Below are 26,638 nucleotides of genomic sequence, written 5' to 3'. Positions count from 1 at the left end.
TGGAGCCAATTAGTAGGCAAGCCGAAATTCAATCTTAGGGCTCCAGCCACCATCCAGGGCTTCATGTGTTTTCCTTTGGGACGCACACCATCTGTGACCTGTTGACAGAGACCGAGTTAGTCCACTGTCTTAAGTTGGGAAGTTTTCACAGCTGTTTTCTTCTCCGCGTTCTTAATGTCAATTTAAAACACACACAAGGATGTGAAAAGAGAGTTTCTGAGAAATTCGTGCAGCTCCTATTTCAAAGAAAAGATAGACTTCTCTCGATAAAGCCTTGATGGTGGCAAATTTAGACAAGAATGGAAAGCAAAACAGCCTACTCAAGGTTAGACAGTGACTCGAGTCATTCCATGTACTTAAAACAATATTTAGGATGACCCTATGTAAACTCACATTATCACTTAAAAGCCAGTATAAAAATACTACCCATCTGCTGTGCTAGCGCTGATGCTGCTTTGCCACATTCCTCTGACAAGCTGTTACCTCAGTATAGAGAGAGAGTATACATTTTGGAATCCGGAGTTTTGAGTTTGAAAAAAAAAATGGTATCTGGTACATATGGACTAGATTCTGTTCTTCCAAATGTAGATTTGTAACCTCATTTATTCTTAAAGATGATGTGTTAAATTAGTTTTTTTTTTTTTTTTGCTATTTCCTCTTTTTTTTTTTTTTTTGACTCTGAAGATGGAAATGGAAACTCTTATAATTTTATGCCTGTGACATGAACAATGTACAATGGGAAGTCATTTGGTTCACACCCGCCATGTGATGCGCAGAGTGGGTGTTGGGAGGTGTTTGTAGCAAACACCATGTCTAAGTTCTGAGCCGCTCTCCCTGGCGTGGTTGTTCTGCGAATGGCGTAACTACTCAGGTACGAAAGATGTGCTAGATGACTGAGGAAGTGCAGTGTGTGGTCACTTCCCAAAAAGCAATTTTAAGTGCTGAACGGCTCTTAATTCCAGAATTACCAGCGGCATTGGAACAGTCAAGATGAAATCAGCTTCCTTAAATGGGTATATAAGCATGAGAAACAAGACTGGAAGTTAGATCCTTGGGGCTCATACTTCTCTCTCTGAGGCATGAGTCTGTGGATGAAGCCTTTAGCAAGGATCACGGTCTGACCCAGAAGTGCAAGATTGCCTAGTGATTTGCTGTTTTTCCAGGAGACACTTACTTCCACTTTTTGTTCCAATTCCCAAGAAATATCCGAAAGTAAAAAATGATAGGAGCAGCCATGTGATCTTCCTTGATGTTTATTGTTAATACTTCCTCCAAGATTTTTCTGGGAATTCTTTTTGATGAATACGACTTGCTACATTCCTCAAAAACTCTGGCATTTCATTCATTCCTTCGCTCTACAAATACTTATCGATGATCGTTCTTTGTAAGACCTTGGGCTAGGAGCTCTACCAAATACGAACAAGAGCCCAGCAGAATTTAAAAGTGGTATAGAGGCTAGTAGAGAAAGAGTGTGTGGAGGTGTAATTTTAGGGAAACTGAGAAGGGAAGTAGGGAGCCTTTTGATAATGGACAGTAGCAGTGAGATTGTGATACAGAAGAGGCCATTTCAAATTCCATGTCGGCCCTGAGGTGATAGAAGAATCTTATCTGCTCACAGCATGCAGCATGAGAAGTCAGATTGTTGAAGTTAAAAGACATACCCTAAATCCTCCAGTCCAAGCTTCTTGTTTACAGATGAGAGAAGCAAGAGTCTGCACAAGGAAGAGATTTGCCAAAGGTCACGTAGATGTTTAATATTATTTAATACAAAACCCAGAATGAGAGCCTAGGTTTGTCATCATTCAAGGCAGAGGCTTTCCACTCTTTTAGTTTTGTATTTGTGTCCACGGTTACCCAAGGCTACTTCAGGCCAGCCATTGGGGTTTGAACCAATTCCAGATGAGGCCATTTTTAAGACAGGGATCTCCTGTTGAACTAAACTCACCTCCATGTTGGCACACACATTACTTCCTCTCCCCCTTTATAATTTTGCTATTGGATTTAACCCATGTGGTTGGTGCTAAGGTTTTGACCACAAACATATTTGAAAATTATTCTTGTTTTTGGATCTAGCCTCCAAAGTGGATAGGGTTGGGTACAGGAAGCAAGAGGAAATCAAGAGATTCTGAACTGTCACATTTCATTGCCACAGGCTTTTTATTTTGCCCAGTACCGTTATTAATGCTGCCCCGTTGCCATCCTAAGCTCTTCCATAATTGTCTTTCATTACCTTTCTGGCCCTTGCTCCCACTGTTGCCACTTGTTAGTTACATGTTTCTAGCCTAATTGATGAATTTCAGCAACCCTCCCCCAACCCTGACATATTCCACCTAAGTGGCCTTTTCCACCTATTTGTTCATGCAGTTTAACTCCTCTTGGATTGCTCTCTCCGCCTTTTAAAATCCATCCAGTTTTTAAGTCGCAGATCAAGTACCTCCCAGTTTAAAACAGTTCTGCCTCTTTTATGGCATTTGTGGAAGTCTGCCTTGGATTATGGTTATTATACTGACATTGCATATTGAAAGCTTAAAAAGAGAAATAGTTTGTATTCACAGTGACCGCCCCTCTAGGACATAGCATTGCCTCTGCCACTTAATAAATATATGAGGAATAGATTATTTTCACATAATATCCCTTATATCCCTAAAAATTTCACTTGACTCCCTTTGCAGTCAAGTTAAAAACTATGAGAGTTGACATCTAGCTGTGTTGGCAGACCTGTCAGCATTTTCTTCAGTTTATCACATTTCAATATTTACGTTATTAAAATTGAAAAAAAAAGCCACCAGCCATTTTCTCTACAAAAAGCACAAATCCAATTGATCAATGGCTCCCCCCTTCCCCTCGCAACAGCAATATGAAGCAATATCTTCACTTGATAAAAGGAGACATTTTTGTGGTTAATATTAATAGTTGTCCCATTGCTCCCGCCATAAATTCCTGAATTCTTAACAATGTGGCCCAGATCCACTCTTCAAACTTCAGTAACAATGGGGTGATAGAGGTCAGGGAGCACTGATCAGTGTTAAATCTTGCAGCTTCTTCATTAGAACGGCTCGATCTAGCAATAGAAGTAAATTGATGTGATCCAAAAATATGAATTTCATGCCACCTGAAATGAAAATTGGTCAAGAGGGCCACTGAGGTTCCATGTATCATAAGGGTTCCATGTAGAGGAGTAAGGATTTGGGGTTGATGTCATTGTTAGTAAGTTCCTAGCCTTCTCCTTCTGGGTGATAACTAGCATTATGGATCTCAGTGGCTATCTGATCCCAACCTCTTTGAGAGATGATGCCCTTGATCTCCCAGCCTCTTAGAGCTTTTGTAATCTTTGGTCTATTCATAGGCAAGCCTGCATTTCCATTTCGGACTTTTTAAGCACAGTACCACAGGGCCTCACACACAGTTGTCATTCGGTATGGCTTGAATGAATGAATGTCCTCAAAGTCCGGAGTTTGATTTAGTTCGTTGGCTGAATGACAGGTGTTGCTGCACCCCCCACCTTTCGTGTGCCTTCTTCCGTCCCTCAGACACCTGCTCCAGAACCCACTGAGCTCCTGCCACGTGGTAGGCATTATCCTCGTTGCCGAGATGCTCACCCTGGCAGTGAACAAAATAAATCCTGCTCTCATGGAGCTGAAATCACAGAGGATATAGAACAGTTAATAATAATAGTAGGGGGTGCCTGCATGGCTCATTTGGTTAAGCGTCCAACTCTAGATTTCAGCTGAGGTCATGATCTCACGGTTCCTGAGTTTGAGCCCCGCACTGGGCTGTGTGCTGACAGTGCAGAGCCTGCTTGGGATTCTCTCTCACTCTCTCTCTCAAAGTACATACGTACATACATACATACATACATACATACATACTTAAAAATTAATAATAGTATGGGGTGCCTGGGTGGCTCAGTCTGTTGGGTGACCAACTTTGGCTTGGGTCATGATCTCACAGTTTGTGAGTTCGAGCCCCGCATCGGGCTCTGTGCGGTCAGCTCGGAGCCTGGAGCCTGCTTCGGATTCTGTGTCTCCTTCTCTCTCTGCCCCTCCCCCACTTGTGCTCTGTCTCTCTGTCTCTCAAAAATAAATAAATGTTAAAAAAAAATTTTTAAATAATAATAATAGTAGTAAGCAGTGGGTCCGATGCTAATAAATAGTGGGAAGGAACATGAAGAATATGAAGATGGATTGTGCATGCAATGGGGTAAACCATAGAAGTGTTGTTGGAAGCAGATGTCATCTGAAGTGAGATTTGAATAAAGTATTGGTTGTGTAAAGGATCTGGGGAAGAGCATGCCAGGCAGAGGGAACAGAAACACCAGGATGTGGGGCATAAGCGTGTTTGAAATATGCAGGGACAAGAAAGGCCAGGTGGACGGGAGTGGCAGGAGATGAGATTAGAGACTTAGCCAAGAAGCAGATGCTGTCGGGGTTTAGAAGGTGGGCTGAGAACGTGGAATTTATTCTGAATGAATTGAGAAGGCAGAGAATGGTTCTGAGCGGAGGCGTGACATCATCTGACTGACTGTTTAGAGGGTTGACCGGCAGGTCTGTGGAGCATAGACTATAGGGGTAAAGGCCAGAAATAGGACAGCAGTTAAGAGGCTATTGAAGCCGTTTAGGGGAGACCTGATGGTGCCTTAGACCAAGGTGGTAAGCTGAGGTGCTCAGATAGTGGATATACTTAAAAAGTTGACAGGATTTGCCAGTGGGTGGGGTGTGGAGTGGGAGAGGCAGAGAGGTATCAAAGATGTCACCATTTTCCACGTCATCTTATTCTGAGCTTTTCCAAAGACGTTTCAGATGATGAACCATTTTACATCTACTCTTGTCAATACTGAGTTTCAGAGAAACCCTGGAGTAAAATATAGCTATGGCACCCAGCTATCCTATGTTAAAGCTAATGCAATAGTCCTGTCCCTGTGCTGTGTATTTCCACATGGACTAGTCTCACTTGTATCTTGATTCCCCACACGATAGATAGATATAGATATAGATATAGATATAGATATAGATATAGATATAGATAGATAGATACAGATATCTAGCATGTCTTTCGCATGTAGAGATGCAATAAATATCTCATGAAGGGTTGAATTAATTTCAATACTCATGCATCATCTATTTTTCAAGAGTTGCCTGATAGTCGGTCCATACCAAATATGATTTTCCTTCTGAAGTGAAGATAGCCTAATTAACACACTTTTATTAAGCACGTGAGTGCACATACGTGTGTGCGTGTGTTTGTGTGAGTGGAGATATGGATTTAAATAAAGGCAATGACTTCTTGAAAAGCGATCAAAGGGCAGTTACATATGTTATTTTTTTTGGAGAAACTTCCACTAAGTCTCTGCTGTTCTTTATTTACATTTGAATGTAACTGGTGTCGCGGTGCTGGCCCATTCTCTCCTAAAAGCAGAGTCTGCTTTAGACAAATTACTGTGATAGGCCCCCGCATCCAACAGAGGTACAGAGCCCTTCAGTCCCAGAATGTCTGTAATACCGGAGGTAGCATTTGAATGTAACATCGGCTAATCATTTAACCGTAAGTGACAGGTCTGAACATTGTGCTCTTTTTGCATCATTTACTGCATTTGTGGGATATCTAATTATGAAAAAAAAAAAAAAGTATTCTTCAGTGGCTCTAGCAACACTGTCACAGAAGAGTGAGAACACATTCTGTGCAAAACAGTGTTTAAATAGAAGTGCTTGAAAATCCTCCATTAATCTTCATCTTTGCATTTTGAATGCTTCCCTGCTCGCATTTTAGGTATCAAGGGACTGAATGAATCTGAACTGACTGTGCAAGAATGTAAGTAAGAATTGGGAGGAGCAGAAATGAGGAAGCTATTTGCATTCCTGGAAGGCAGAACTCAGGTTTATTAGAATCTTTCAGGGTTCTAATAAAAGAGAGTCTGTTTTCCAAATGCTAGTTATAGTCAGCTTTTTGTCCTTAATTGTTAAGTTAAACAATTTATTTTGCCTAAATTATGTTATATTTTTGAATCATCTATTGCAGAAATACACAAAAGGAAAAGTAAAAGGGCATCCACATCCCAGGGCTCACCTGTTGAGTTTGGTACGGTGTCTTCTAGGCTCTTGTTTTGTTTTATTCCATGCCGCTGTTTTGATTCATTGTTGTTTTGTTGCTATATTTGTTGCTATTGTTTAGAGATCATTGCAAGATCCCAGTAAAAATGCTATTAGCCTTTTGTCTCCTCCTCGCATTTAGTGTGTGTGCCTGCGTGGGGCGAAGCGTGATTTTACAGACACCATTTTGTTTCTATTTGCTGTTGGCAACTGACCCCTCACCCCTGAGCTGCAAGCAGGTGCAGAATAGTTGTCTGTATCCCCCCATGCCCTTGAAGATTTTGCACCTTCACTGCTCTTGGATCACCCGTTCCTTCCACAGAAAAGATTATTCATTATCTTCTCTGCTTTGACAGTATCTTTCAGGCTTGCTCCCTGAGCTGCTGCTAAATGAATAGCGTGTTCTCTGTTCTAAATGTCTGGGCTGTGGGCAGAGAGGAACCAGAGGAACAGAGCCCATATACTATGTGAATTATTGTACACTTCATTTGCTAAAACTTCTTCCCTCTAACTTCTAAGTTCTATAGCCAAGGGTAAAGCTAAGTTCGTTTTTTTGTTTTGTTTTGTTTTGTTTTGTTTTGTTTTGTTTTGTTTTGTTTCCGTTCAGCCCTCACTTATGGAGAATCCCCAAGCTGTCTTAAGTCCCATCCAGGGTACTAATATTGGATGCAACATGGTCTGTCTGTTCTAATAGAGAAAATGAAATAATATACAAGTAACATTCCTACAAGTGATGAGTATGCCTAGGGAGGTACAAATAAAACAACCTGTGGAGGTTCAGTGAGAGAAAGCTTGTTTCTAGCTAGAAGTCCGTTTTGAGCTTGCTAAATTTATGAGAATGCCCTGAGGGCCTCTGTAGGCTTGGTCAGTTTATATCACCTCTTGAATGATTGAGGGCCCTACAAGTAAAAACAAACAAAGAAGCAACTCAAAGACAACTATGGAATAGTGTCAAAAGAAGATGAAGATATGTTCCATCGTGTCAATATTTGTGTCCATTATCAAAGATGTAGAAAATGGTTTGATAATACGCGCCCTCTGTAATAAATGGAGATAGCACTTTCTCTATGATACTTTCTCATTTTAAATTTGCATCAACCAGGGGCACCTGGGTGGCTCACTTGGTTAAGTGTTCGACTCTTGGTTTCCACGCAGGTCACGATCTCACGGTTTGTGGGTTTGAGCCCCACGTGGGGCTCTGCGTTGACAGCACAGAGTCTGCTTGGGATTCTCTCTCTCCCTCTCTCTCTCCCCCTTCCCCGCCCATGTGCAGGCACACTCACACTCTCTCTCTCAAAGGAAATGAACATTTTTTAAAAAAATAATAAATAAATTAGCATCAACCATATTCATAATGATTAGACTCATGTTTTATGTCTCCCTGAGGCTTTTCAAACATCATGGGGGGAAATCATTTAGCAGAATTTACTTATAGCTAAGGGCCACTTTAACCCATTGATCGCCATGATGCTATCTGAGGCTGTGGCTCTGATTCTGTGCATCTTCCTGCCCCTGAAGGCATAAAGCAAATGGACCAAGTTGCTGCTTCTCCATACCTAGGACAGGAACAGAAAACTTTGTATGCCCTGCTGTAACTGGAGGTGTGGGACTGGAGTGTTTATTGGTCAAGTGAATGAAAAGAGGCAGATTGGAATATGGCCAAGGCCAATACCCAGTCTCCTGAGGAAAATTAGAGCCTTTTTTTTTTTTTTTTTTTTGCTTTGTTTTGTTTTGGTTTGTTTGTTTGTTTGTTTGTTGTAATTATTTTTTTTCTTTGTCTTGCCTTCAAAGCAGATTGTGTAAGATTCGGTCTCCTCAGGAGATAACTCATGAAATATACCCCTTGGGTCCTTTGCATCTCATCCCTGCATAGATAGCATAGGGAAGAGCATCCCCTACCCATTAGAGCCATGGGCATTTCCTGACAAATACTGTAGCCCTCTGGAATATATCATTGAGCTCCTGGTTTACTGCATTCTTCTGAAAGCCCTTTTTATTGAATTGGCTCATTCTGAACCACTCATACATAGTGAACATTCGTATGGTACATTTGGGGACACTAAGGACACAACAGTTTACAAAAACGTAGCTGGGAAGTTTTTAACTCCTAATTTTGGCACAGAAGCATTCCCTTTGAAGCTCCTAATAATCTTTCTTCCTACCACTGTTCCACTCATTGTTTCCCAACTTCTTTTCTGGGAAAACTTGGGGTAAATTTTTACTATTTTATGCTTGATTTCTTTTCCTTCCCTCTTCTCACTTTTCATTTCCAGAAGAAATGGCTTGGCTTCCCTCCTTCTTCTCCATCCTGCCTTGAATGCTCAGGAATGCGTAACACTTTAGCATAGGACAATACAATTTAGATTGGGAAACTTTTTATTTGTAAACCTCAGTGGGTTTTGTTGACACAGTTGTGCCCAATTCCTGAATGAACTTAATCCCGTACTCTTAGTGAAGTTGAGAAAGCAAAGCTAATATGTGGTGAGTACCTACTTGGCCACAGATGTTGGGCTAGGCTCCTTCTTATACAATTTCTCACGTAATCTTTATGATAATCCTGCTAAATGTGGATTACTGTTCCACTTGGAATCTGAAGCCCAGGGATATTAAACACCTTGCCTGAGGATAGGTGGCAAAGCTGAGCTTTGAACTCTGATTTCTCTGACTTCAAAGCCAATGCTCTTTCCACCTCATGGAAAACCTTCAGAGCTTAGGACATATTTATTGTTTCAAAATGTATAATCCCAGAGCACACATGCTTCCTTAGCCATTAGAGGTGAATGAATGAAATAGTAGTGTTGTGTTGTATAAAGTCATTGACAAAATGACCTTTTGGTGCCATTCTGATCCTGCACTGCTTAGAGTAATTATGACTGTAAAGCCATTGGAGCAGTCCAGAAGTATTTCTAAGCAGTTTCTACATGCCTAAGCATTAAATTTAGTTATTTGTTGAACATAAAAGCAGAGGAATAGTCTTTCCAGGTGACAGATAAAATGATGGAAGAATTGAAATAGTGAAATAACTTCAATGTTTGGATTTATGGTGCTGGTCAGATTCATTTATAGAGACAAGGGGGTGTGTCAAGTCAGTGTTGGCTAGGGTACTCTCAGAAGGCACCACACAGAGAGTGGGGTGGGTTATGGTTAGCTCTGAACAGATTTCCTGGTCTCCACTTCTCTCATGTGGCTTCCTTCCCTGCTCAAAAAGCCAACGAAAAAAATAAGGTGAAAGAAGGGAAGAATGGAGACAGAAAAAAGAGAGACTGTGAATAACTCAAGCAAATTGGAGAAATAGCTTCAAGTCTGTATTTCCTGGATCATGTATGTATGTTTGTGTATGAGGGACAATGCATCAAAGTAGTGTTAAGATGTGTAAGCTTAGAAGTCAGTCTACCATAATTCTGGTTCTTCTTCCACCATCTAGTTATTATATAGCCTTAAGCAAATCACATAACTCTCGGGCTCCTAGTGTCCTCCTGGAATTGTAAGAATTAGGATGTGTGATCATAAAGTTTTACTTCAACTCCAGGATTTAATGATTTTAAAAGTTTTTAGTGTGCTTTGATTATCACTCATTGCATTACATGGACGTATATTAACTACTTTAATATGCATCAAAGGAGGTATGCTCTTTCTCTTCAAAAATGCTAAAGGCTGACCTTGTTATAGAAAACACTCTGGAATCATGCATTCAGAATACTTAATTTTGAGTTTTCCTTCTTGTATTTTAATGTCTCTGCGCTCATGGTCCTCCTCCTTCATTGGAAGCCAGTTTTAAGTTTCGATGATTAACCACCCCCTTTTTTTGAACCCCCCCCCTTTTTTTATTAAAGAGAAAGAGTACCAGATGGAAGAGGTTACTCTCTAATTCAGAATTTATCTTGACGGAGACTAGATAAAAAGATAATACTAGGTAAAAAGAGGAATTAGAAAAGGGAATGTGTTAGAGAAAAAATAGGTAGCAGTCACCACCATATTCCGGTGGAATGCAATCCTTGAATATTTATCTAGTCCTGGAATACTCTAGATAAAATGCCATCTTCCGTTTTTTGAGAGGATACACTAAATTATTGGAATAGCTACACTTTATCCCAAGGGCAGGTTGTACCAACTCTCATTTAAGTGTTTTCATTTGCCTACCCTGTGTATCCCCGCTTCTTAGGTGATTTAAGGTAGATAGAAGATAGGCTATTAGCACTGAAGTTGATTACAAGGCTGAACTTCAAGACAGGAGTAATGTATCTCAACCCCCAAACCCCCACCACATTTTCTAACTTTATCCAGGGTTTATACTGTAGAGGATTTAAAACAACAACAGGAGTATTTTCTCCATTTTCTACCTTATGCCTTTGAACTTGACAAAGGAAGAAAATATGCATTCTGTTTCAAACAGTTATGACAGTGTACATGAACACCTGAAATTCCTTCTCACTCAGCAGTTGAAAGCCCCCCTCTTACCTTTAAGACCAGTGTGACCTCACAGAGGCTTCCACAGAAGGCAGAAGATTCCATGAAGGGAAACAGACTCGAAGGTGGCTCTCAATCATCCCCACCTCCTGATACCCGTGCCCTTGTATGTGGCACTCCCCTTGAATGTGGGCAAGACCTACGATTTACTTCTGACCAACAGACTAAAGCAAAGTTGATGGCATGCAGATAATTATTACATGTATCAGATAATGTTAGATAAATTGTAGGATTGTAACACCCATCCTACAAGGATACCTTTCCCTTTGGTGGCTTTCAAGAACTAAGCTCTCATGTTGTGACCTACCACATGGAGAGGGCCATGTGGCAAGGAACTCAGGGTAGCCTGTAGCTAGTAAGAAACTAAAGCCTTCAGTCCAGCAGCCTATAGGAGCTAAAGGCTGCCAGCATCTTTGTAAACTTGAAAACAAACCCTGCCCCAGTGGAACCTAAAGGTGAGACCACAACCCTGGCTGACATCTTGCTTACCGCCCGTGAGGCTCTGACGCAGAGGACCCTGCTAAGCCATGACTGCACCCATAGCCCTCAGAAACTGAGATGATAAATGTATATTGATTTCCTCCACTAAGTTTTTATTGTCATGCAGCAACAGATAGCTAATAGAATTGTTAATTTGGAACCACCCTTTTCTTCATCTTTCATTCTCTACAGAGTAGTTACTAAGTGAAAGTGGCTCGTTACCCTATCCTTAAAATTGTTAAGGGTACTTTAAGAGCTGATTTATCCATGACTTTGGGTGAGTCATAAACGTGCCCTTCCTTTTCTGGTATTTCTTCAAGAGAGATGCCCCTTGACTCTAGTTTATAAGGGACATGGATAAGGTTGAACAATATTGATAAATACTGATTGAGTCCAGTTGAATTATATGAAGAGTAGTTTCTCTGAAAGCTATTTTCAAATCTTCCTGTGACTCTGCCATAGATGGCTTATCAGAACTTCTCCTGCTAGGAAATGGGGTGAGGAGATCATTCTTTGAGCTTCTTTGTCATTTAAATACTGGTGAAATTAAAAATTACTAAGAGGAGCCTTAAAATGAAGCAGCTCTTTTACAAGATTCCTCTGCAGCCTGAAGAATGTTACAGATGTGGAGCAGGCACCCAAGCTGGTCAAATGATGGATGTGTCTATATGAATACTGCCTCTTTCACCATCCCCTGGGCCTGAGTGACCCCCAAGGTAGTTTGCTAGAAGACAGAAGCTTGACAGTTGGGGAAGGACAGAGGGTCCTAATACTCTGAAATAAGTGGTAGGCCTGGTGCAGCCCAAACATGGCCCCAGGGTGGTCATGCCACTCCTGAGTTAGGTGGGAAATTGCCAAACCCTCAACTAAGCTCTCTGGCATTTTTGAATTGCCCAGCCAAGTGGAAGAGAAAGCAATCTGTGAAGTTCTTAACTCACATCATTCTAGCTTTCTTTGAAACATCATCAAAGCAAGTCCCTCTTGTTTGGAACCTCAGTTTCCACCATGGTGCTGCCTTATAGTAGGTTTCCCTCAGTTCTAAATGAACCAGTGAATGAATGGGCAGATGAGGGTGCTCAAAATCTGTTATAACAAACCAATCTCCTCTCTTCTTGAGGAGTATTACATTTGATGTAACTATATATAGCTCAGGTTTATTTTTGTAGGTTAAGCACTTTGTTAAACTATTCCTAAAACATTTCCGAGTGGGTCACCCTAAAGAATGGGGAGATCAATTGGACTGTAACTTAACCAGGAAAGCATTGATTATTTTCTGGGCTTGGAATATGTCATATAGTGCTGCCTTACCAGTGAGCAGAGAACTCCTGAAGGTTATGACGACTTGCCCAAGGACACATAGCTCAAATATCACAGGGAAGTGATAAAAATCCCAACTTTTCTGATTCCAAATTTTATGTTCTTTCCATTATACACATACATGTATTCAGCAGAAATTTTCCAGACAACCACTCTGTCCCATGTATGACGTTAGATGTGATGAGGGATATACAGATGAATAAAACCTAGAACTTTTCTTTATAAGGAAAAAGCTGTTTAAATAGGTTGATTTCTGAGTTTTATGGGAATAAAGAAAAAATAAACGAAAAGAGGGCCAGACTCAAGTGAGTGAAATTAGGGTATAAATCTGCTGATGACGTAGTTCAGTAACTTGACGTGTTGCAGAACTTCACGTGTTTCTTCATGTGGAGAATGGGGGTTAATAATCCCTGCTTCACAGATTGGTTGGGAGGACTGAATAAGAAAACATGGAAGGGGGCCTTATTGGACAGCCATCCAGCATAGGAGTAACGACACGGATTTTTGGACATCTGAGGTAGAGAAGCCCCCAGCAAAGGGGAGGTAGAGCCGGGCAGAGAAAGAAGCATGTGAGGTTAGACCTCAGTGGACCTGGACTCCAGTCACCCAGAAACCTGTGGCTGTGGGCCAACTCCCAACTGCATAGACACCTCAGGCTCAAGAGCATGGAGGTCTCTGAAAGGCCCACCTCACTGCGTGGATGGCAAAAATGCAGATAATGACACAAGGGTGGTTGCAAATCGTAAAATCCGTGGGAGAGTTTACTCATTTTTTGTTTGGTTGGTTGGTTGGTTGTTTACCATCAAGAAAATAAAGAAGAGCCACTTTCTTTAAGATTATGTCCTTTCACCCGTGTTTGAAGTCATGGTGTTCCTTTTGCTGTCACCCTGTCCACGCTAGCCAAGCAGATGAGCATTTCAGTCTTTGTCATTATCTTCCTTTAGTTTGTCAAGACTCTGAATATTCTCTGCATGTGTATGGTATGCTTAATTAGTGTGAAAAATATTTTGCCTCCACGGGGAATTGGTGAATTTGCATGTACTCATGAATATGGTACATGGATGCTCTGTGTGGTCACTGTACCTTATACCTGACTTTTCCTCAAAGCTTAAGCGTTCTCCTCCATCAGACAAAATCAGTAATTAAAATAATAATAATAATAATAATAATAATAATAATAATAGTAATAATAAACAATTGTAGTGGCTTTGTTGAAAACCTTATTAAAATGCATTTCATATTTCTCTCCTTCCAGAGAAACCGTACTAAGCATTTGAATCCTCTAGATGACTCAAGGTCATCCTCATGACCATCTATTATTGTGCTCTGCTGAAATTCAGTAATTTTCCTCTCCTGTCCCCTCAGGCTGTCAGCTGCCATCTCTGCTGTCACTGGGCTACCTCTCATAGGCTTCCCCACCACCTTCTGATGTTTATTGGTTCTAATCTCCCGTGTGGGGAAGGAACAGCAAAACGGTCATTAGAATCGCTGGTGAATATGAGTCAATAAGCACTGAATGCTTATTGCTCCCAAAGGAGCATCCATCAGAGGAAAGAATTGTTTCATTCTGGCACTTTTTAAAATCAGTGTTTTACCCACACAGAGCCCAAGACTCTTCCTCCTTCTCCTTCTCCTTCATCATCGTTTCCTTCTCCAACTCTCAGGGAAATCGGAAACGTGGGCTGTGCCTATATGCTCTCTGACCCTCTCCTTGGATTTTGTTCTTAAATCGTAACAATTAGAGGAGTTGCTAAATTGGATCATTTCAGATTGTCTCAGTTCTCTGCGGCTTTAAGAACAAGCTGATTTGAAGCCACATACTGTTGGCAGCTTTCATCCATTTATTTGGACTATCAAGCAAGAATGCTCACAATCTTTCAAATGAAAGAAGACATCTTTATTTCCAGTTCACACCCTTCATAATAAGAAGGGTATTTGAAATAAAGCCAAAAAGCATAACTTACTTCTCTAACTTCATATTACAGATGCCCACAGTAATGGAAGAAAAAAAATTTTTTTTTTTTTTTTTTTACTACCCGACCTTCCCCCGGATCAGCAGCAGAAAATGACAGTGATGCATTCAGACTCGAACAGCAAAAAAGAAAGAAAAGAATCCTTTGCTTACATTTGTAGGAAAGGCCTCGGCTTTCCTGAAAATCTGTCTTTAGGAAGAAAGCAGAGCTGCGGATCCAACACAGGAAGATGCCTTCATGATCATTTTACTGAGAAATTGTCTTTGACAGCTTCACTGTGCCATTGCTATCAAGAAGGGGCCTGTATAATAGATACCAGAAAATTTTGAAATTAGGGAAAAATCACGTTATGGAACAAAGATCTCTGCTTAATACCAAAACTTGGAGACAGGAGAACCGAGTTTTCTGGTAGGAGGGGGGACTTTCTGTTATGGAGTAAATGGAGCTGAGAACGTCCCACTGTGGGGGAGCAAGTGGACCACCTGCTCTATCTTCCCAGGCACATCTTCCCTTTATACGCTTGGAGACAGCCAGTGCCACAAGTCCGTGTTAGGACTCTCGCTCCTCTCTTCCTGCCTGGGACAGCTCTCTCCACCCCCGGCACTGCACTAGTCTCACCTCCAGGAGGCATTCCCTGAGCTTTCTCTCTCCCAGATGGACAACGATCTCCATGTACCTAGGACAATAGCCATTTATATAGTGCCTCATCTGTGTGCCACCCGTAATTTCCTGCGGGCAGGGTCTGCGTCTGATGTGCTTCTCTTATGGGTCTGCACCCTAATTCAGGACTCTAAGCATGCTCTTAACCAATGTTTAGGGGAAAAGGAAGGTGGAAAGGGAGGGAGGGATAAAAACAGGGAAGGAATGAAATATTACAGCTGCAGAGAGCTTATATCTAGGGCCCCAAAATAATAATAACCTTTTACTTGTATGCCATTTTACTACTTAACAGTTTTTTTTACATGTATCTCTTTATCATCATTCTGCTATTGTATGCGTGGGTGCACAGCGTGTGTGTGCACGTGTATCTTTGTAGTGCATGCGTGTATCGCTTCTCTTTCTCTATTCCCGTCTACACACACACACACACACACACACACACACACACACACACAGGTGTTGCTTAGGCACACAAATGTAAGCTCTGTGAAGGCAAGGACGTTGCTGTGTCCATATCTCTATACCAGCTTCTTAAACAGTGCCTGATGAGGGAAAGCTCAATAAATGTTTGTTAGATGAATGAATGAGGATATGCCCTCATTTGGTCTTTACCATCACCTCCTGAAGTGACACAATATCCATATTCTATCCTACTCTTTGGCAGGTAGCAAACCTGAGTCTTCACCACCTGCTCAAGGTCGCATGGCTCGTTCTTGGCCAAACCAAGCCTTGAACTCAGCTTTTCTGTTTCTCTATTCCTTTCCTTCTGTCTTCTGGGAATTTGCTATATTAATAGCAAAGCGAGAAATGTCACACAGGGAAAATTTGTCTCCAAGTTTAAATTCATGATGCGTACACAAGAAATTACTGACTTCTCAATCCAACGGTAACACAGATTGTGTGATTTTGAGGAGGAGAAGCCTTTCTTTCCCATCGTCTTCCCTTTATTAGCCTATGTGTCAGTGCACACACATGCGTGCCGTGCAGCCCTCGGCTTGTACTTTTCCAGCCTCCTGTTAATTCCTTTCGTAGGCTCTTCCTGCCCTGACCATCCCCGGTTCCTGTCAAGGCTGTTGCTTGGTCAGGCCAAGGCCAAGCGACACGCAGCAGGATTTGTTATGGTTACTTTGGCAAGTGCAGAGGGCTTGAGAGAAGCGGAACAGCAGGCATTTCAGGAGTAGGACTAGGCTGGCTTGTTGTTTGTTATAAACGTTTCTACTCACCCTAATTGTAGCTCACAGGGGCAAGCAGAGTAAACACCCATACAAATTACTAAGTGGTACTGAATGTCCAAGGCTGTCAACAATCGCCGTGAACTTCAGATGAAATCTCCTTCTTGACCGAGACCGGAGCCAGGCAGCACACGTGGTCTCCCCCTATCACTGCCCATCTTGTGTGGACACAGCAGCCGGAAAAGGGGCTCCGTAAGGCCCTGGCACAGGGAAGGAACTGGAGACGAATAGGGTGCTTGGCGCGAATGTTGGAGGGTAGCTACAGTCACTGTCTATCCTTAGGCTCCTCTCTGTATTTTTCTATCTTAAAACAGGATGACTACAAGGGGGAATAAGGAATACAGTGATAGAGGATCCCGCATGAAAGTTCAAGAGAAAACTGGCATTCATTTTTATCTGAAGCCTGTGGGGGGAGGGATGAGTCAGTGAAAAGGGTACGAAGGGGATCTGAAGTCACACTTTGTCACAGACTCTGGGACAATGGCGGTGAGTAGCCCAGGAACTCCACAAAGTTTATTCTCATATTCACTCAGATCACAGTGAGGCAAAAGGGACGCCCGTACAGATTTTCGAGGCGGCTTCCCTGTTTGACCATGACTCCAGCTGTCATGCAGAGACTTGGGCTTCTCTGCTCTAGTAGGACTCATTTCTTTCCCTTTTCCTTTCTCATAAATGACTCAGGAGACTCTGTGGAAGAACCACGTGTGCTCTCTTCCCAGAATTGTCACCGAGGAAGTGCATGTCCTCTTAGCTTACCGGATTCGCCCATTGAGACGTGCCTCTACTTTGCTCTCACCTCCTGGATGTGGTTTGCAGAGATGGGCTGTTGGGATTTCCCACCAGTCCACGACTCGAAGTTTCTATTTCCACATTTTGACTGCCAGTTCTATATTTGCGCAAAATCCTGCTTTTTGCCTGGTTTCCTAGGGAAACAGTTTGTAAGAGCTACTGCTTTCTGTCCATCTGCTTTGCCCGCCTGGGTTTTTGACTGTACACCCTGATTATTTCCTAATGTGACAGAAAGAGACCAGGCCCAAAATAAGGGGGACTTCCTCTAAAATTGCTAAAAACGAGTTTTTGAAAATAAATGGTCAGTTAGGAAATCACTCTCCTGTTGGCGGAGGGGAGGGCAGTTTGTGTTGTCCTTATGTTCACAGACTATTATAATAAGAAAGGAAGCGTAAGTGAACAGTGGGCGGGACGAGACATCTTATTCGATAGATGCAAAGATATTACACATAAAATATAAACTAGACACAACAACGGCCCTGCGAGGAACTTCCAACTAGAGGGATCAGCTACGACATAGTTAAAGTAACCCTGCACTGGATGTCCGGGAACCTGAGTTGCTGTGTTATTATCATCTCAGGCTCGATCTTCCCATCAAAAAGAGGACCTCATTTTATTTTTGGAATGTGGACCCCTCGTACTGAGGATCCTGCACGGAAAACTGTATTTACAAAGTAAATAAGCATCCCTGTGCCAGTGCTTACACTCCATGGCACATGCACGTTGACCAACCAGAACTGTGTAGGGTGACAAGACCAGTGTCACTGTGCCGAGTTGATAATCTAGCAACAAGCAGTCTAATCCCTGAGACCTGCTTGCATACTTGGAGGCTTTTTAAGCTCCATTCTACAGGAATCATGGACACACCAGGTGCCAGGGGCAGCAAGCGGAGAACCATTAACCTAGATGAGTTTCTGAAATCTTTGCCAGGTTCTCAGTTGCTAAATTCTGTCTTGAGCTTTTCTGGGGAGAGAAAGCGGGCCGCGAAGGAGGGAGAAGACTGCTTTCTCACACTGTGAAACGCCTGTGCTCACCTCGCCCACGGGGATATGTCCGTGACCCTAATGCCCATGAGGTTCTTGCATGTTCCTAAGATACCAGACGTCAGACGTCAGAGGTGAGCCAGGTGATACCAGCAGACCAGACGTCAGAGGTGAGCCAGGTCCTGCACCATGGCTCAGGGTGAAGACCGTTGTGGAGAGCAGCCGTGCAGGTCTCCCTTTAGGACATAGCCATGCACCTAGGGCTGGAAACGGAGCCCTCCGCAGATAGAATCTGTTGTTTCATTTAATTACTTTTCAAGATGCCGTTACCAGAAATTTTTATGTAAATACATATTTTATTCCCCGAGGCATGTTAATATGAGACAAAAATTATACAACACTGAAAGGAAAACAAAATGGCCCTTTTTACGAATTCTCTCTGTGTGTTCTTCGGCACATGCTATAGGATAACAAAGGTGCTCACTTAGCCAAAACCACTTTCTTTGGCATTCAGTTTGCAGAATCACAGGAATGCAGAATTGATACTCAGTAGCTTAACGCGATTCAACTCAATGAACATTGACTGTTTGCCTTCTCTAGGGCAGGTCCTGAGCCCATGCTATACAAAGTACGGGCACCATTAATGAAACAGACACTTAAGAGTCCCTGTGATGTGCTAAAAGCATATAACCACCCTACTGGCTAGACAGTAATTGGTGCCTCGGAAGAGGTACTTATTTATTTATCAAGTACTTATATTGCACTCATTATATGTCAAGCACTGTTCCCTGTACCTCATTAACCCATATCATCCTCAGAACAGCCTTTTGGAATGTGAACTCCGGTGTGTATGCTCTTAACCACGATGCTGTGCTCCGAGGGGCGAGAGGAGAAAGAAGTTACTTTGGGCTCAGTGGATCAAGAAATGAGGCATCTGAACTAGGATTTGAGGACGTAGCACAGGCCCTCCAGGGGATGTCTGGGAATGTGTGTGTCTTCACAAGATCGAAATGTGTGTGTCTTTTGTAAGATCGAAAGCAAAGCTCAGAATATGAGGAGCTTTGAAAGTCCAAGAGGGCCCTTCCACCTCATCTATTTTGTCTAAGTGGGGCCACCAGGCAAGTATAGGTGTGAGACCAGCATGGCAAGAACATGCTTCATATCCACAGCCGCACTCCCCTCAAGGTCAAGAAGCCAGCTGAGAAAACCTGCTGTGCTGAGAGAATGCCCTCAATGCACTAACCCAATTAAGCAAGATGTACCATTTCCCTAAGAAGTCTTCATTTCTCTCTTGGTGGAGGATGCTTCCCAAATTCAATCTGCCCGCCTTAGGACAAGCTTGTGACCCTTCAGATGCAAGGAATTCCGAGTTATATACATTTTTCTCGCTCCCTCGGTGAATCTCCTCTACTCTTATAAAAAGAATAACTTCTGGCGTACTTCTGGCCAGTCAGGGACGAGGCTCCTCTGAGAAGAGGATGAGCAGGAATACAGAGCCCGCTGTCGGAGCGCCCTTTGGCCGGGCAGGTGCTGAGGGAAGCCTCTCTACCCACCCCCCACCCCCGGAATCAGTGCCAGCCACCCACAGAGCTGCAGCTCCTCTGCCTTCCACGTGCAACTTGTTTGATCAACCGCCAAGACAAGCCCACTGCCCAGAGGCTGCACAGCTCTCTTTTTCAGATGCTCCCTGAATTTTGTGGAAAGACATTTGATTCCAGAGCCTGTGCTGAGTGCAGCCGCCAGTCCTGTCACCGATGCTTACGAACTGTCTCAATTTACCAACTGATTTTCTTCTAAAGGTTTTTTACAGTTTCCGGCCTCCACCACCATCACTCCCCTTTCCCCCACCCAGTTTGGCCTTTATTTAGGCCGATGTCAGGGGTATTTTTCGGAACGTGAATAGATCCAAAGATGCCTTTTTTTTTTCTTTTTCTTTCCCTCTTGGAGTCAAGTGTTCACCTACTGAGAGCTTCATTCTCCCTCCACCTTTGTGAAGACGGTGATGTACAGGGTATCACCATAGCCTAGTATACGGGATTCCTGGCTCTGGAGTAGTAATAGATTGCCAGACAGTCCCAGACTGTCAGACTGGGCCAGACTGGGCCGATCACCGTTCACTCCCCTGAGCTTGTTTCCCCATTACCTAAAATGGGGGTATTAACTGTACCTGCCTCACAGTGCTTTGGGGATTATTACCTTCAATAATCTCTGTAAAATACTCACCTGCACACAAGCGCCCACGCAATAAATGTAGCCATTATCACTACTGGTAACAACATGAAGCTTTGAGGATGAATCATGCCAGACAAACTACATGGTTCTTCCTGCCAAACAAAGTATATGGCTCTTCCTCCGTATGATTTTATTTCACGTAGCCACAGGCCTATCCCAAAGGCAGTGATAACAAAGGGAAGGTGGAGAAAGTTCTAAGCTCCTTTATCCTAAGCTGAGTGGCTCCATGTTGTCCCTGACCCCCTCTCTTGTGATTCTTACTGGATATCTTTGGGGAGATGTCCGACGGGTACCGTGGATGCAGGGCGGATGGACGATTCCCCAGAGAAGTTAACTGAGTGTATAACATCCGCGTGTAAACTCACACTTGTTCTTGCTCCCTTTCCTCGCCAGAGCTATCCGCGGAGCCTCCTAATCACACCGATTCCTGAGCTTCAGCTCCAGAGATACTGATTTTACGGTTCTTGGGCGGCGGCTGGGAGGATGAGCATTCTTTTTGAAGCTCCCCAAGTGATTCTGATGGGCGACCAGGCTTAAGAACCCATGACTGAGAGGATGGGCGGGCCCAGGGAGGAAATGGATATGCTCTACAGCAACCATGAGAAGGATCGATGGCAAACAGAGCCAGCAAGTGTCTGCCTAGCGGAAGCTTTGCCTCTGCTCAGTCTCTTCTCAGTGTGGCATTTGCAGGCAATACAAAACAAAAAGAAAGGAGGGGGGCCTCAGCATCAAGGATGTGAAAGCTGCCTCTAATCTTCAACTAGATAATAGGCAGGGGCCTCAAGACTGTAGCCTGAGGAACAACAAAGGCAGCTGGCATATGTGGGCTGAGGTGAAATACATGTACTGATGTGAGAGCCTCAATGTTAGGCTCTCTGAAAGGATGGAGATTTTCTTAGCTTTGCTTCCTATCAAAATAAGAAAGACATGTGGTGCTTTCTTATGAGTCTTTAGTTTCTGTGCTTGGGCACAACTTATCTCTTTTCTCCATGCTTTCTCATTTCCAGTTTCCAAGTTATGGGAGATTATCTAGTTCAGTTCCAGCCGTCTCATTTTACAGATGGCAAAACTGAGTGATGCCTGACATCTCACAGCACGACACCGGCAGAGATCTTGTTCCCTCACGTGATACACCACGGTCTATTCGATACTCAGTTCAAGGATGGAAGAGATGACTTTGGAGTCTCTCCAGCTTTCCTACTGGCTCTGATTTCTCGACCAACGCCCTAACTATTCCCATGACACCCTGGCTAACCAGGTGTCTTATTTTCAAAGATGGCAAAAGTTTCTTTATTTTGAAGACATAGTTCTTACCTTAACTGCCCCAAGCACCGCGGCAGAAGGACCATGACCTTGCTGAGAGCCACCGCAAGCCAAATGATTTACTTAATTTTCCTTAAGTACTCAGAAGAAGAAAAACAATAATCTATATGATGGACTTTTGGCCTGCACCCATATCCTTTAGGAAAAGATGGAATTTGGCATAGCACATACTCTGATTTAAAGAAAAATGTTTTGTTCTGATGTATTTTGTCTAATTAAGAGTAAAAAAATAAAAGGATTGAATTTTTCCTATGCAATGTCATCTAGCCTTTGAGATTTTCACGTTAGATGGCCCAAATCATTTGTCTTATCTTCTGTGAAGCTTGCTAATGGATAAATCTAACCTTGGCATTATTATACTCATGACCTACATATAACGCAGATCTATCCCCCCTCATATTTGTATGTTCACTCAACGAACATTTTGTCGAGTATCTCCCAAAAGCTAAGAGAGTTGCAGGGTACGGAAGTGGTGCACGGGGGATGTGCAAGGGAGTGAATCATGGACATTAAGGCTGTGGAGGCAGGACTTCAAAGAAATTTTAAAAGCAATTCTCAGGGGATGGGCCAAGAGCAGTTAGCAGAGGTTTTGAGCACTATGGAATAATACAATTTGACTTGCATTTTAAGAGGGAAAACATCTGATTATGGCTTACCCGTTCAGCAAACACCCTTTGAGCACCTTGCGCATGGTAGATGCCATGTTGGGCTCTGAAGACACAAGAATTAAAAACGGTCCTTGCCCTCAAGGAGCTCACAGTCTATTGAGTTGCCTTTCAGACTTTCCCACTAGATTGTGAGCTCCTGGAGGGCAGGCACTTTGATTCAACTGAAAAAAAAAAAGTGTTAAGCTTCGGAACCTGGATTATAATTCCAGCTCTAGACTTTCTATTCTATTCACCTCAGTTAACTGATCTGTAAAACGGGACTCATTGTGCCTGCCCCACTGAGGACAGGGAACGATTAAATGAGGGAAGGATGGAATGCACTTGATGCAGCAGGAACTCTGGAAATCTGTTTCCATATCACAGTGTCGGGCACATGGTAGCCATTTAGTCCCCTTCTGCTTCCTGGCTGGTTGGAAGGATTTCAGCCTGGGGGCTGTAGCTAGCAGGTGTCGTCTCAGCTCAGTCAGTGATCAAGTTGCTTACTCCAGGCTGTGAACTACGGTCAGGGCCAGTGTTGGGTCCCGGATGCTCAGTTCCTGAATCCAAGGCATGCACCTTTCAAAAGTCAGAAACAAAGTCAAAAGAATATGACGAAATTTCCTCTCTGGCCAAAATGCTATTATTTCACCAAGGGCAACAAATCTTCTTGGCAGGGGAAGTTGATTTGCTTGTGCTCCTGTAAATCAATTGTATTTGCAGGTGACAAAGTCCTTCTCACAGCGGCTTAAAGAGGAAGTGTTGGCTGTCCCTGGCCTTTGTTTGACATTTTATTATTTCCAGAGCATTTTCACCATTCATGATCTCACTCGTTCCTAATAAAGTCTCTCTGAGGTCCCATTGTAGGAATTAATACCCTTTACTGTATTCATTCCATCACTAGGGACATTGAGATGCACCGAAGCAAAGTGACTTGCCTAAATCATATAGCTTCTTGTGCTGTAAGGGATTTGCTTTTACATCAAAGAAACTTTAGAAAGATATTATTAGTACGTTTTGTCTGGTTAGCACATGACAGCATATCAGGAGATCTGAGCTCACTTTTTGGCTCAGGGAGTGAGCTTAGGAAATTCAGAATGGGATTGCTAAAATGGATTTGCCTCTCTGACCTGTGAGATGACTGTGTCTCTTCCACTGACTGATCAGAAGATAAACCTATTCCATCATAGGCCATGTCTGCTACTCGAGGTGTTGTCAACATTTACATTCGCCAAAGTCTTAAATATTCATGTAATCCTTCCAAGGGTAGTCATCTTCAAACCCACCTTGTGGAGTTTAAGTGGAACCTGCTTGGTCCAGAATAGGCGAATGAGGTCTAGAGAGATGATGTGACATAAGCTAGGTCGTGTGACAAGTATGTGGCAGATTTAGGGCTTAAATCCTATTCTCTGGCTTCTCAATACAATGTGTGTTATTAGAGCATGGCATCTCAGTCTCGATCTGGCCTCCTTGCTGTTTGCTGTGGGCTAGTCTTTCACTTTGGAAGTTAGAGCTTGGTAAACCTAAATCCACAAGCTTCTACATTTGCCATAGTGATGCTAGTATGAAGTACCGTTTAAAGTGAAGTATATGTAGCTTCAAAGGGACCGTTCTACTTGCTTAAAGAGGAGTATTGACTTCTTTCCCACCTGTACTTTTGATTTTTCTAATGTCCCCCCCCCCCCAGAATTGTTCAAGTCCCTTTAATCTGTAAGTTGGAAGCGAGAGGTTGGCCTAATTTCTATGTTCCCTTCGAGCATGAGCAATAACACGTTTCAAAGGATGATAAATAGCGGTGTGAAATATAGATGGGTTCTATAAATACTCACCGAAATCCCTATAGTCAGAAACAGGTAGAATAAGAGAGTAGTCAAGGCATTCTTCTCTCCTTGCACTTCATTCACCTTCTTCTGGCGGTAGTTTGGTGACTAAGAACACAAAAACTAGAGCCACACAGACCTGGATTTGAATCTCGCCCCCTTCCCGTACTCCCTACAAGTCTGTAGGCAACCTGCTTAACTTTCCTGGGCCTTTGTTTCCTCATTTGTAGAAGGAGGTTTCGTTATACGACACGTAATGTATAGAATATCCATTTAGTACAGTGCCTGCGCATTTTTGAGTTGCTAATTTTAGATATCTCTTGTCACTGTTATTATCTTCATCCAAGACCCTTTCTATTACCCCTTAGAATACTTCTATCCATTTCTTCCATGGGGAGCAGACGCTGGCTCTGGAAGAAGCCAGTTGGACGAAACCAGGTTCAGAGAGGGGAAATGATGAGCTAGCACCCAGCGACCTTGAGCAAAGAGGGACCTAGAACTCAGAACAGCCAGGCTTTCCTGTCCTTATCTTCTACATGTGTTCTTAGTCAGAAAAAGAAAATCTTGACTCCTAGTTACTGAGATGAAGGATTAAGTAACAGAGGCAGGAAGACACATTGAGCTGTTTCAGTCTGGTTTTTATGATAATGCTGCTTCATGTGATAAGTGCCTCAGATCCCCTGGAACGGGGATACCTTAGGAGCAGATAGAACGGACACTTGGAAACTCACAGCCATGCTTTTATGTAAAAACAGCACATGACACCACGGAACCTGCAAAAACAAACGAACAAACAAAGCCAGCTTCCATCATGACCCTCTCCCTTGTACAGCAGCACAGCTTGTGCAGCAAAATCCCAGGGCTTCTCCGCCCTGGCCCTCCTCCAGGCATCGAGCTGTTAGCATCAGAAATCATCACAACCACTTTGTGGCTCACTTTCTTCAGCCTCTCGGTAAAGCGACCCTTTTTAAAGTAAGCTCTATGCCCAGCATGGGGTTTGAACTCACAACCCAAAGATCAAGTCACATGCTTTGCAGACTGAGCCAGCCAGGTGCCCCAAAGCAACCCCTTTTTAAACATCAGCAGCACAAAAAGCGTGTGTTTCAGTTGACCTGCTGTGCCAGGGTCCTGGGCTGATCTGCAGACATGTTTCCCCATGTGGCCTCGTATATGGGATGACTATATCAGCAGACAGCTCCCTCACTTTCACTAAAATATTCCTGACATCTTCATGCATAGCACAGACAATGATATCACCCAAAAGGAACACAGAGATACATAAGAGCAGGAGGTCAGTTACATGTGTTTTTACCTGGAATGAAAGATGGTAACTTTTCAACTTGACTCTCCTGTGTACTTCCTAGGGTCTTCACGGCTCTGGATGTTACATCTTGTTACGTCTCTGGATGCATGAATTCCATCTTTGTCTAAGACCTGATTAAAAGGCCACCTTCTCTGATGAGTGTCCCATCATCCCCCCAGCTTCAGCCACCTCCTGTGTTCTGACAGCAGGGATTAAACCATTTTACTTTGGATATTTTATTTTTGGATATTTCCAGATGTTTAATATTTCCTATTATATTTCCTAGAGGGAAGGACCCAAGTTTCAGTTATTTCCTTAGCACTAATACTTACTAGGCACATAGCAAATGTACTTTGAATAAATGTATTATGCACAAACATCTCCTCAGTTAGGCTACCTTTTTTGTGTTACTAGAAGCTTTCTAAGTCCCATCTAGTAAGTGAAACAGTTCTATCCTTAACATGATGCATGTACTGTAACATCTAGTTACTTGTTTGCCACAAGGCTCCCATATTTATATCCAAGAAGCATTGAAGTCTGAGTCCATAACGTTAAGCATTTTCCTGAGGGCTGAGGCACTGCTGAATGACCTAGATCAGTCACTGCATTATATTTTTTTTTATTACAGAAAGAATAGAGGGGCGCCTGGGTGGCTCAGTCGGTTAGGCATCCGACTTCAGCTCAGGTCACGATCTCACAGTTTGTGGATTCGAGCCCCACATCGGGCTCTGTGCCGACAACTCGGAGCCTGGAGCCTGCTTCGGATTCTGTGTCTCCCTCTCTCTCTGCCCCTTCCCCGCTTACACTCTGTCTCTCTCAAAAATAAATAAACATTAAAAAAATTAAAAAAAAAAAAAGAATAGAATCCATAATAACTTGCTTCCTACCTATTACACTGCAGAGTTAGAATGACAGAGATAGGTACAGAGTTTTTGATGATATTCATGGTGGTGTTATAGTAATAACCTTTTGCATGTTTATGGCACTTAATTATATCAAACCATTTCATTATGACTGGAGTGACACTTTGGACCCCATCCTTCTGGGTCTTAATATCTAGTTACTGGAAGTTGGGAGACGGTTTCTGGAATCCGTCTGGTTGGGTACAAATCCTAGCTCTTTCTCATACTAGCTCGGTGACTTTTAGCACATTATTTAGCTTCTCTGTGTGTTTCCTCATCAGTAAAGGGAGGAAGCAAAAGAATTTATGTCATTGGATTACTCCAGAGGTTAAAGGAGAGAACGTATATACAGAGTGATGATTCCACAAATGTTACTGTATAATCTTCACACGTTGTGTGAGACCCCAGATGAAGAAGATTCTCGCCA

General features: G+C 42.8%; 1 protein-coding gene and 1 long non-coding RNA gene across 13 annotated transcripts in view; both read left to right on the top strand.

The window, feature by feature from the left end:
* LPP (LIM domain containing preferred translocation partner in lipoma) overlaps positions 1-26,638 on the top strand; it is a 676,388-nt gene that overhangs the window by 473,429 nt on the left and 176,321 nt on the right. The gene's annotated exons all lie outside the window — the stretch shown is intronic.
* Positions 693-26,197, top strand: LOC145715753 (uncharacterized). Its single transcript, XR_014138179.1, has 3 exons — positions 693-11,008; positions 13,606-18,107; positions 18,141-26,197. It is a non-coding gene; the product is annotated as an uncharacterized LOC145715753 (long non-coding RNA).

Source organism: Panthera onca, chromosome C2 (assembly GCF_046562875.1).
Source record: "Panthera onca isolate mPanOnc1 chromosome C2, mPanOnc1 haplotype 2, whole genome shotgun sequence".
NCBI classification, from domain to species: domain Eukaryota; kingdom Metazoa; phylum Chordata; class Mammalia; order Carnivora; family Felidae; genus Panthera; species Panthera onca.
This window is presented reverse-complemented; position numbering and strand designations above follow the sequence as displayed.